General features: G+C 42.6%; 1 long non-coding RNA gene across 1 annotated transcript in view; it reads right to left on the bottom strand.

Annotated features, from left to right (window-relative positions):
* Nucleotides 1-6,038: 6,038 nt before the first annotated feature.
* LOC121031484 (uncharacterized) overlaps nt 6,039-8,137 on the bottom strand; it is a 4,725-nt gene continuing 2,626 nt past the window's right edge. Inside the window, exon 3 of the long non-coding RNA XR_005790724.1 lies at nt 6,039-6,080. This is a non-coding gene — a long non-coding RNA (uncharacterized LOC121031484). The remainder of the gene's footprint in view (nt 6,081-8,137) is intronic.

The raw sequence follows: 8,137 nt of genomic DNA on the forward strand, positions 1-8,137 counted from the left end.
TCCCACCCCCCATCAACCCTCAGTTTGTTCTCAGGTTTTAACAGTCTCTTATGCTTTGGCTCTCTCCCATTCTAACCTCTTTTTTTTTTTTCCTTCCCCTCCCCCATGGGTTTCTGTTAAGTTTCTCAGGATCCACATAAGAGTGAAAACATATGGTATCTGTCTTTCTCTGTATGGCTTATTTCACTTAGCATCACACTCTCCAGTTCCATCCATGTTGCTACAAAGGGCCATATTTCGTTCTTTCTCATTGCCCTGTAGTACTCCATTGTGTCTATAAACCACAATTTCTTTATCCATTCATCAGTTGATGGACATTTAGGCTCTTTCCATATTTTGGCTATTGTTGAGAGTGCTGCTATAAACATTGGGGTACAAGTGCCCCTATGCATCAGTACTCCTGTATCCCTTGAGTAAATTCCTAGCAGTGCTATTGCTGAGTCATAGGGTAGGTCTATTTTTAATTTTCTGAGGAACCTCCACACTGTTTTCCAGAGCGGCTGCACCAATTTGCATTCCCACCAACAGTGCAAGAGGGTTCCTGTTTCTCTACATCCTCTCCAGCATCTATAGTCTCCTGATTTGTTCATTTTGGCCACTCTGACTGGCGTGAGGTGATATCTGAGTGTGGTTTTGATTTGTATTTCCCTGATGAGGAGTGACGTTGAGCATCTTTTCATGTGCCTGTTGGCCATCCGGATGTCTTCTTTAGAGAAGTGTCTATTCATGTTTTCTGCCCATTTCTTCACTGGGTTATTTGTTTTTCGGGTGTGGAGTTTGGTGAGCTCTTTATAGATTTTGGATACTAGCCCTTTGTCCGATATGTCATTTGCAAATATCTTTTCCCATTCTATTGTATGCCTTTTAGTTTTGTTGGTTGCTTCCTTTGCTGTGCAGAAGCTTTTTATCTTCATAAGGTCCCAGTAATTCATTTTTGCTTTTAATTCCCTTGCCTTTGGGGATGTGTCAAGTAAGAGATTGCTACAGCTGAGGTCAGAGAGGTCTTTTCCTGCTCTCTCCTCCAGGGTTTTGATGGTTTCCTGTCTCACATTCAGGTCCTTTATCCATTTGGGGTTTATTTTTGTGAATGGTGTGAGAAAGTGGTCTAGTTTCAACCTTCTGCATGTTGCTGTCCAGTTCTCCCAGCACCATTTGTTAAAGAGACTGTCTTTTTTCCATTGGATGTTCTTTCCTGCTTTGTCAAAGATGAGTTGGCCATACGTTTGTGGGTCTAGTTCTGGGGTTTCTATTCTCTTCCATTGGTCTATGTGTCTGTTTTTGTGCCAATACCATGCTGTCTTGATGATGACAGCTTTGCAGTAGAGGCTAAAGTCTGGGATTGTGATGCCTCCTGCTTTGGTCTTCTTCTTCAAAATTACTTTGGCTATTCGGGGCCTTTTGTGGTTCCATATGAATTTTAGGATTGCTTGTTCTAGTTTCGAGAAGAATGCTGGTGCAATTTTGATTGGGATTGCATTGAATGTGTAGATAGCTTTGGGTAGTATTGACATTTTGACAATATTTATTCTTCCAATCCATGAGCAGGGAATGTCTTTCCATGTCTTTATATCTTCTTCAATTACCTTCATAAGCTTTCTATAGTTTTCAGCATACAGATATTTTACATCTTTGGTTAGATTTATTCCTAGGTATTTTATGCTTCTTGGTGCAATTGTGAATGGGATCAGTTTCTTTATTTGTCTTTCTGTTGTTTCATTGTTAGTGTATAAGAATGCAACTGATTTCTGTACATTGATTTTGTATCCTGCAACTTTGCTGAATTCATGTATCAGTTCTAGCTGACTTTTTGTGGAGTCTATCGGATTTTCCTTGTATAGTATCATGTCATCTGCAAAAAGTGAAAGCTTGACTTCATCTTTGCCAATTTTGATGCCTTTGATTTCCTTCTGTTGTCTGATTGCTGATGCTAGAACTTCCAACACTATGTTAAACAACAGCGGTGAGAGTGGGCATCCCTGTCATGTTCCTGATCTCAGGGAAAAAGCTCTCAGTTTTTCCCCATTGAGGATGATGTTAGCTGTGGGCTTTTCATAAATGGCTCTTATGATGTTTAAGTATGTTCCATCTATCCCTACTTTCTCAAGGGTTTTTATTAAGAAAGGGTGCTGGATTTTGTCAAAGGCCTTTTCTGTACCGATTGACAGTATCATATGGTTCTTATCTTTTCTTTTATTAATGTGATGTATCACGTTGATTGATTTGCGAATGTTGAATCAGCCCTGCATCCCAGGAATGAATCCCACTTGATCATGGTGAATAATTCTTTTTTTTTTTTTTTAATTTTTTTTTTAACATTTATTTATTTTTGAGACAGAGAGAGACAGAGCATGAACGGGGTAGGGGCAGAGAGAGAGGGAGACACAGAATCGGAAGCAGGCTCCAGGCTCTGAGCCATCAGCCCAGAGCCCGACGCGGGGCTCGAAATCGCGGACCGCGAGATTGTGACCTGAGCTGAAGTCGGACGCTTAACCGACTGAGCCACCCAGGCTCCCCGAATAATTCTTTTTATATGCTGTTGAATTCGATTTGCTAATATCTTATTGAGAATTTTTGCATCCATATTCATCAGGGATATTGGCCTGTAGTTCTCTTTTTTTACTGGGTCTCTGTCTGGTTTGGGAATCAAAGTAATACTGGCTTCATAGAATGAGTCTGGAAGTTTTCCTTCCCTTTCTATATCTTGGAATAGCTTGAGAAGGATAGGTATTATCTCTGCTTTAAACATCTGGTAGAACTCCCCTGGGAAGCCATCTGGTCCTGGACTCTTATTTGTTGGGAGATTTTTGATAACCGATTCAATTTCTTCGCTGGTTATGGGTCTGTTCAGGCTTTCTATTTCCTCCTGATTGAGTTTGGGAAGAGTGTGGGTGTTTAGGAATTTGTCCATTTCTTCCAGGTTGTCCAATTTGTTGGCATATAATTTTTCATAGTATTCCCTGATAACTGTATCTCTGAGGGATTGGTTGTAATAATTCCATTTTCATTCATGATTTTATCTAGTTGGGTCATCTCCCTTTTCTTTTTGAGAAGCCTGGCTAGAGGTTTGTCAATTTTGTTTATTTTTCAAAAAACCAACTCTTGGTTTCGTTGATCTGCTCTACAGTTTTTTTAGATTCTATATTGTTTATTTCTGCTCTGATCTTTATTATTTCTCTTCTTCTGCTGGGTTTAGGCTGCCTTTGCTGTTCTGCTTCTATTTCCTTTAGGTGTGCTGTTAGATTTTGTATTTGGGATTTTTCTTGTTTCTGGAGATAGGCCTGGATTGCAATGTATTTTCCTCTCAGGACTGCCTTTGCTGCATCCCAAAGCATTTGGATTGTTGTATTTTCATTTTCATTTGTTTCCATATATTTTTTAATTTCTTCTCTAATTGCCTGGTTGACCCACTCATTCTTTAGTAGGGTGTTCTTTAACCTCCATGCTTTTGGAGGTTTTCTAGACTTTTTCCTGTGGTTGATTTCAAGCTTCATAGCATTGTGGTCTGAAAGTATGCATGGTATGATTTCATTCTTGTATACTTATGAAGGGCTGTTTTGTGACCCAGTATATGATCTGTCTTGGAGAATGTTCCATGTGCACTGGAGAAGAAAGTATATTCTGTTGCTTTGGGATGCAGAGTTCTAAATATATCTGTCAAGTCCATCTGATCCAATGTCTCATTCAGGGCCCTTGTTTCTTTATTGACCGTGTGTCTAGATGATCTATCCATTTCTGTAAGTGGAGTGTTAAAGTCGCCTGCAATTACCACATTCTTATCAATAAGGTTGCTTATGTTTATGAGTAATTGTTTTATATATTTGGGGGCTCCGGTATTCGGTGCATAGACATTTATAACTGTTAGCTCTTCCTGATGGATAGACCCTGTAATTATTATATAATGCCCTTCTTCATCTCTTATTACAGCCTTTAATTTGAAGTCTAGTTTGTCTGATATAAGTATGGCTACTCCAGCTTTCTTTTGGCTTCCAGTAGCATGATAAATAGTTCTCCATCCCCTCACCCTCAATCTAAAGGTGTCCTCAGGTCTAAAATGAGTCTCTTGTAGACAGCAAATAGATGGATTTTGTTTTTTTATCCATTCTGATACCCTATGTCTTTTGGTTAGCGCATTTAGTCCATTTACATTCAGTGTTATTATAGAAAGATACGGGTTTAGAATCATTGTGATGTCTGTATGTTTTACGCTTGTAGCGATGTCTCTGGTACTTTGTCTCACAGGGTCCCCCTTAGGATCTCTTGTAGGGCTGGTTTAGTGGTGACGAATTCCTTCAGTTTTTGTTTGTTTGGGAAGACCTTTATCTCTCCTTCTATTCTAAATGACAGACTTGCTGGATAAAGGATTCTCGGCTGCATATTTTTTTCTGTTCATCACATTGAAGATCTCCTTCCATGCCTTTCTGGCCTGCCAAGTTTCAAAAGAGAGATCAGTCACGAGTCTTATAGGTCTCCCTTTATATGTGAGGGCACGTTTACCCCTTGCTGCTTTCAGAATTTTCTCTTTATCCTTGTGTTTTGCCAGTTTCACTATGATATGCCGTGCAGAAGATCGATTCAAGTTACATCTGAAGGGAGTTCTCTGTGCCTCTTGGATTTCAATGCCTTTTTCCTTCCCCAGTTCAGGAACGTTCTCAGCTATTATTTCTTCAAGTACCCCTTCAGCACCTTTCCCTCTCTCTTCCTCCTCTGGGATACCAATTATGCATATATTATTTCTTTTTAGTGTATCACTTAGTTCTCTAATTTTCCCCTCATACTCCTGGATTTTTTTATCTCTCTTTTTCTCAGCTTCCTCTTTTTCCATAATTTTATCTTCTAGTTCATCTATTCTCTCCTCTGCCTCTTCAATCCGAGCCGTGGACATTTCCATTTTATTTTGCATCTCGTTTAAAGCGTTTTTCAGTTCCTCCTGACTGTTCCTTAGTCCCTTGGTCTCTGTAGCAAGAGATTCTCTGCTGTCCTCTATACTGTTTTCAAGCCCAGCGATTAATTTTATGACTATTATTCTAAATTCACTTTCTGTTATATTGTTTAAATCATTTTTGATCAGTTCATTAGCTGTTGTTATTTCCTGGACGTTTTTCTGAGGGGAATTCTTCCATTTGGTCATTTTGGATAGTCCCTGGAGTGGTGCAGACCTGCAGGGCACTTCCCCTGTGCTGTGGTGTATAACTGGAATTGGTGGGTGGGGCCGCAGTCAGACCTGATGTCTGCCCCCAGCCCACCGCTGGGGCCACAGTCAGACTGGTGTGTGCCTTCTCTTCCCCTCTCCTAGGGGCGGGATTCACTGTGGGGTGGCGTGGCCCGTCTGGGTTACTTGCACACTGCCAGGCTTGTGGGGCTGGGGATCTGGCGTATTAGCTGGGGTGGGTAGGCAAGGTGCACGGGGGGCAGGAGGGGCAGGCTTAGCTCGCTTCTCCTTAGGTGATCCACTTCAGAAGGTGCCCTGTGGCAGCGGGAGAGAGTCAGACCCACTGCCGGAGGGGTGGCTCCGCAGAAGCACAGTGTTTAGTGTTTGCGTGGAGCAAGCAAGTACCCTGGCAGCAACCGGTTCCCTTTGGGATTTTGGCTGGGGGATGGGCGAGGGAGATGGCGCTGGCCAGCGCCTTTGTTCCCCGCCAAACTGAGCTCTCTCATCCTGGGGCTCAGCAACTCTCCTTCCCTTTGTCCCCCAGCCTTCCTGCTTTCTGAGCAGAGCTGTTAACTTATGACCTCCCAGACGCTAAGTCCCGCTTGCTATCGGAACACACTCCGTCCGGCCCCTCCGCTTTTTGCAAGCCAGACTCGGGGGCTCTGCTTGGCCGGCGAGCCGTCCCTCCGCCCCGGCTCCCTCCCGCCAGTCCGTGGAGCGCTCACCGCCTCGCCGCCCTTCCTACCCTCTTCCGTGGGCCTCTCGTCTGCGCTTGGCTCCAGAGACTCCGTTCTGCTAATCCTCTGGTGGTTTTCTGGGTTATTTAGGCAGGTGTAGGTGGAATCTAAGTGATCAGCAGGACGCGCGGTGAGCCCAGCGTCCTCCTACGCCGCCATCTTCCTAGTCCTCTATCCTTTTACTTTCAATATGCCTATGTAATTTAAAATGAGTTAAAAAAAATAATAAAATAAAATAAAATAAATGAGTTGCCTGTAGACAGTTATAGTTGGGTCATGTTTTTTAATCCACTTCCTATTTTAACTGTCTTTTCATGGATAGAACAATCTCTGTATCATAACTGATGTATTTATACAATTTGCATTTAATGTCATTGATGTTTTGTGGCTTAATCTTCCAGTCTATTTATTTATTCTTTTGTTCTCACTGTTTTTTTGTTTTCCTGTGTTTTTTCCTTTTAATCTCCGTGAGTCATTTGGCATTTTTCTAGAATTCAATTTTAATTTATCTATGGTGTTTTTGATGTATCTCCCTGTATAGCTTTTTAAAAGGATTGTCCTGGGTATTACACTGTCATATACATAACACAGTCTACTAATGATGTCATGTCACCAATTTGATTTTTTTTTTCAACGTTTATTTATTTTTGGGACAGAGAGAGACAGAGCATGAACGGGGGAGGGGCAGAGAGAGAGGGAGACACAGAATCGGAAACAGGCTCCAGGCTCCGAGCCATCAGCCCAGAGCCCGACGCGGGGCTCGAACTCACGGAGCGCGAGATGGTGACCTGGCTGAAGTCGGACGCTTAACCGACTGCGCCACCCAGGCGCCCCTAACCAATTTGAATGAAGTATAAAAACAGCGCCTCCTTTTTACATCCACTTATCTTCCCATATTCATAATATAATTTTCTTTAATATTTCCCCTATATATGCTTAGAATATCATTAAACAGTGTTATAATTTTTCCCTGACCCATTAAACTTAATTTAGGAAGCTCAAGAGAAAAAGGAAAGCTTTATGTATTTACCCTTCTTTTTGATTACTGTGTTCTTTCCTCCCTCCTGATATTTTAAGATTCCCTCTTTCACCATTTTTGTAAATCTGTTCTGGATTTGACAGCTCTTCTCTTCTCTTGCAGCCATTCAGCCTTCTTGATACTTCTTGACACAGTGCACCTCATTATTGCCAGGTGGGAGTTGCAGCTCCCATGGTCTCCAGGGTCGCTAGGCAGGGGAGGCCTTGTAACTACTGGGCAATAGTGAACTAGGCCTGACCTAGGTGGCTACTAGACCACTCCGGTGGGGAAGAGGAAAGGCTCTCCATTGTTCCCAGTGGTGGTGCAAGTCCAGCTCCCCACAGAGTTGCCCTCACACTCAGGGAACATAGTAACACCCAGTACCAGAAGGCAGGAGTTACAGTTCCCATTCCCTACTTGGCCTCCTCTGACACTACATCAGGAGAGATGCTAAAGGTGCCTCTGTGTTTGCAGGGCAGTAGTCCAGGCGCCCCACCTGGCATTTGATTGTGTTAGTGTGCATGGGGCTGCAGGTTTTTTCTGGGATGTGTGTCGGGAATACAACGATTGTTGCCTAACCATGCTCTGTCTCGCTAAACAAGACCGTTTTCTGATCCTTTGAGTAGAGAGAGCAGCAGGGTTTTTTGGAGGGTCTTTTCAAAGTAGTGTTCTCTAAAATATTTAGACCTTTTCACCTGGAAGAGCCACGAAGTTCCCTTTAGGGTGTTGAGAATTTGGCAAGGTTTGCAACAGAATGATCGGCAGTGTGAAGATAAGGTGTGTGGCCCATATAGAAGATTTCTGTTTTGCCAGCTAGGATTCATCCCTGCTTTTCTTTTTAGTAACCATACCTCATATTTGTTTTGAGGCACAGCTCCTCTTCCCTTCTTAGTACACATGATTTAGGTGAGGTTCTAATTTTGGGTCTAGTGGTGGAGTCCAGGCTGATCAGTGGACTGAGTCCCTCTTGACCTGGATTCTCAACTTGAGAGCCCATTGGAACAGCTTTGGGGCTTAAAAGAGCACTGATACCTGGGTCCATCTCAGGCAATTAAATCAGACCTCCTTGGGCCTGAAACACTGAAACATTGGGTTTCTTCCTTTCTTTCTTTCTTCCTTTTTTCTTCCTTCCTTCCTTCCTTCCTTCTTCCTTCCTTCCTTCCTTCCTTTTTCTCTCTTTCCCTTTCTTTCTTTCTTTCTTTCTTTCTTTCTTTCTTTCTTTCTTTCTTTCTT

The sequence above is a fragment of the Herpailurus yagouaroundi genome, unplaced genomic scaffold, assembly GCF_014898765.1.
Source record: "Herpailurus yagouaroundi ecotype Mexico unplaced genomic scaffold, PumYag 141, whole genome shotgun sequence".
Lineage (NCBI taxonomy): Eukaryota > Metazoa > Chordata > Mammalia > Carnivora > Felidae > Herpailurus > Herpailurus yagouaroundi.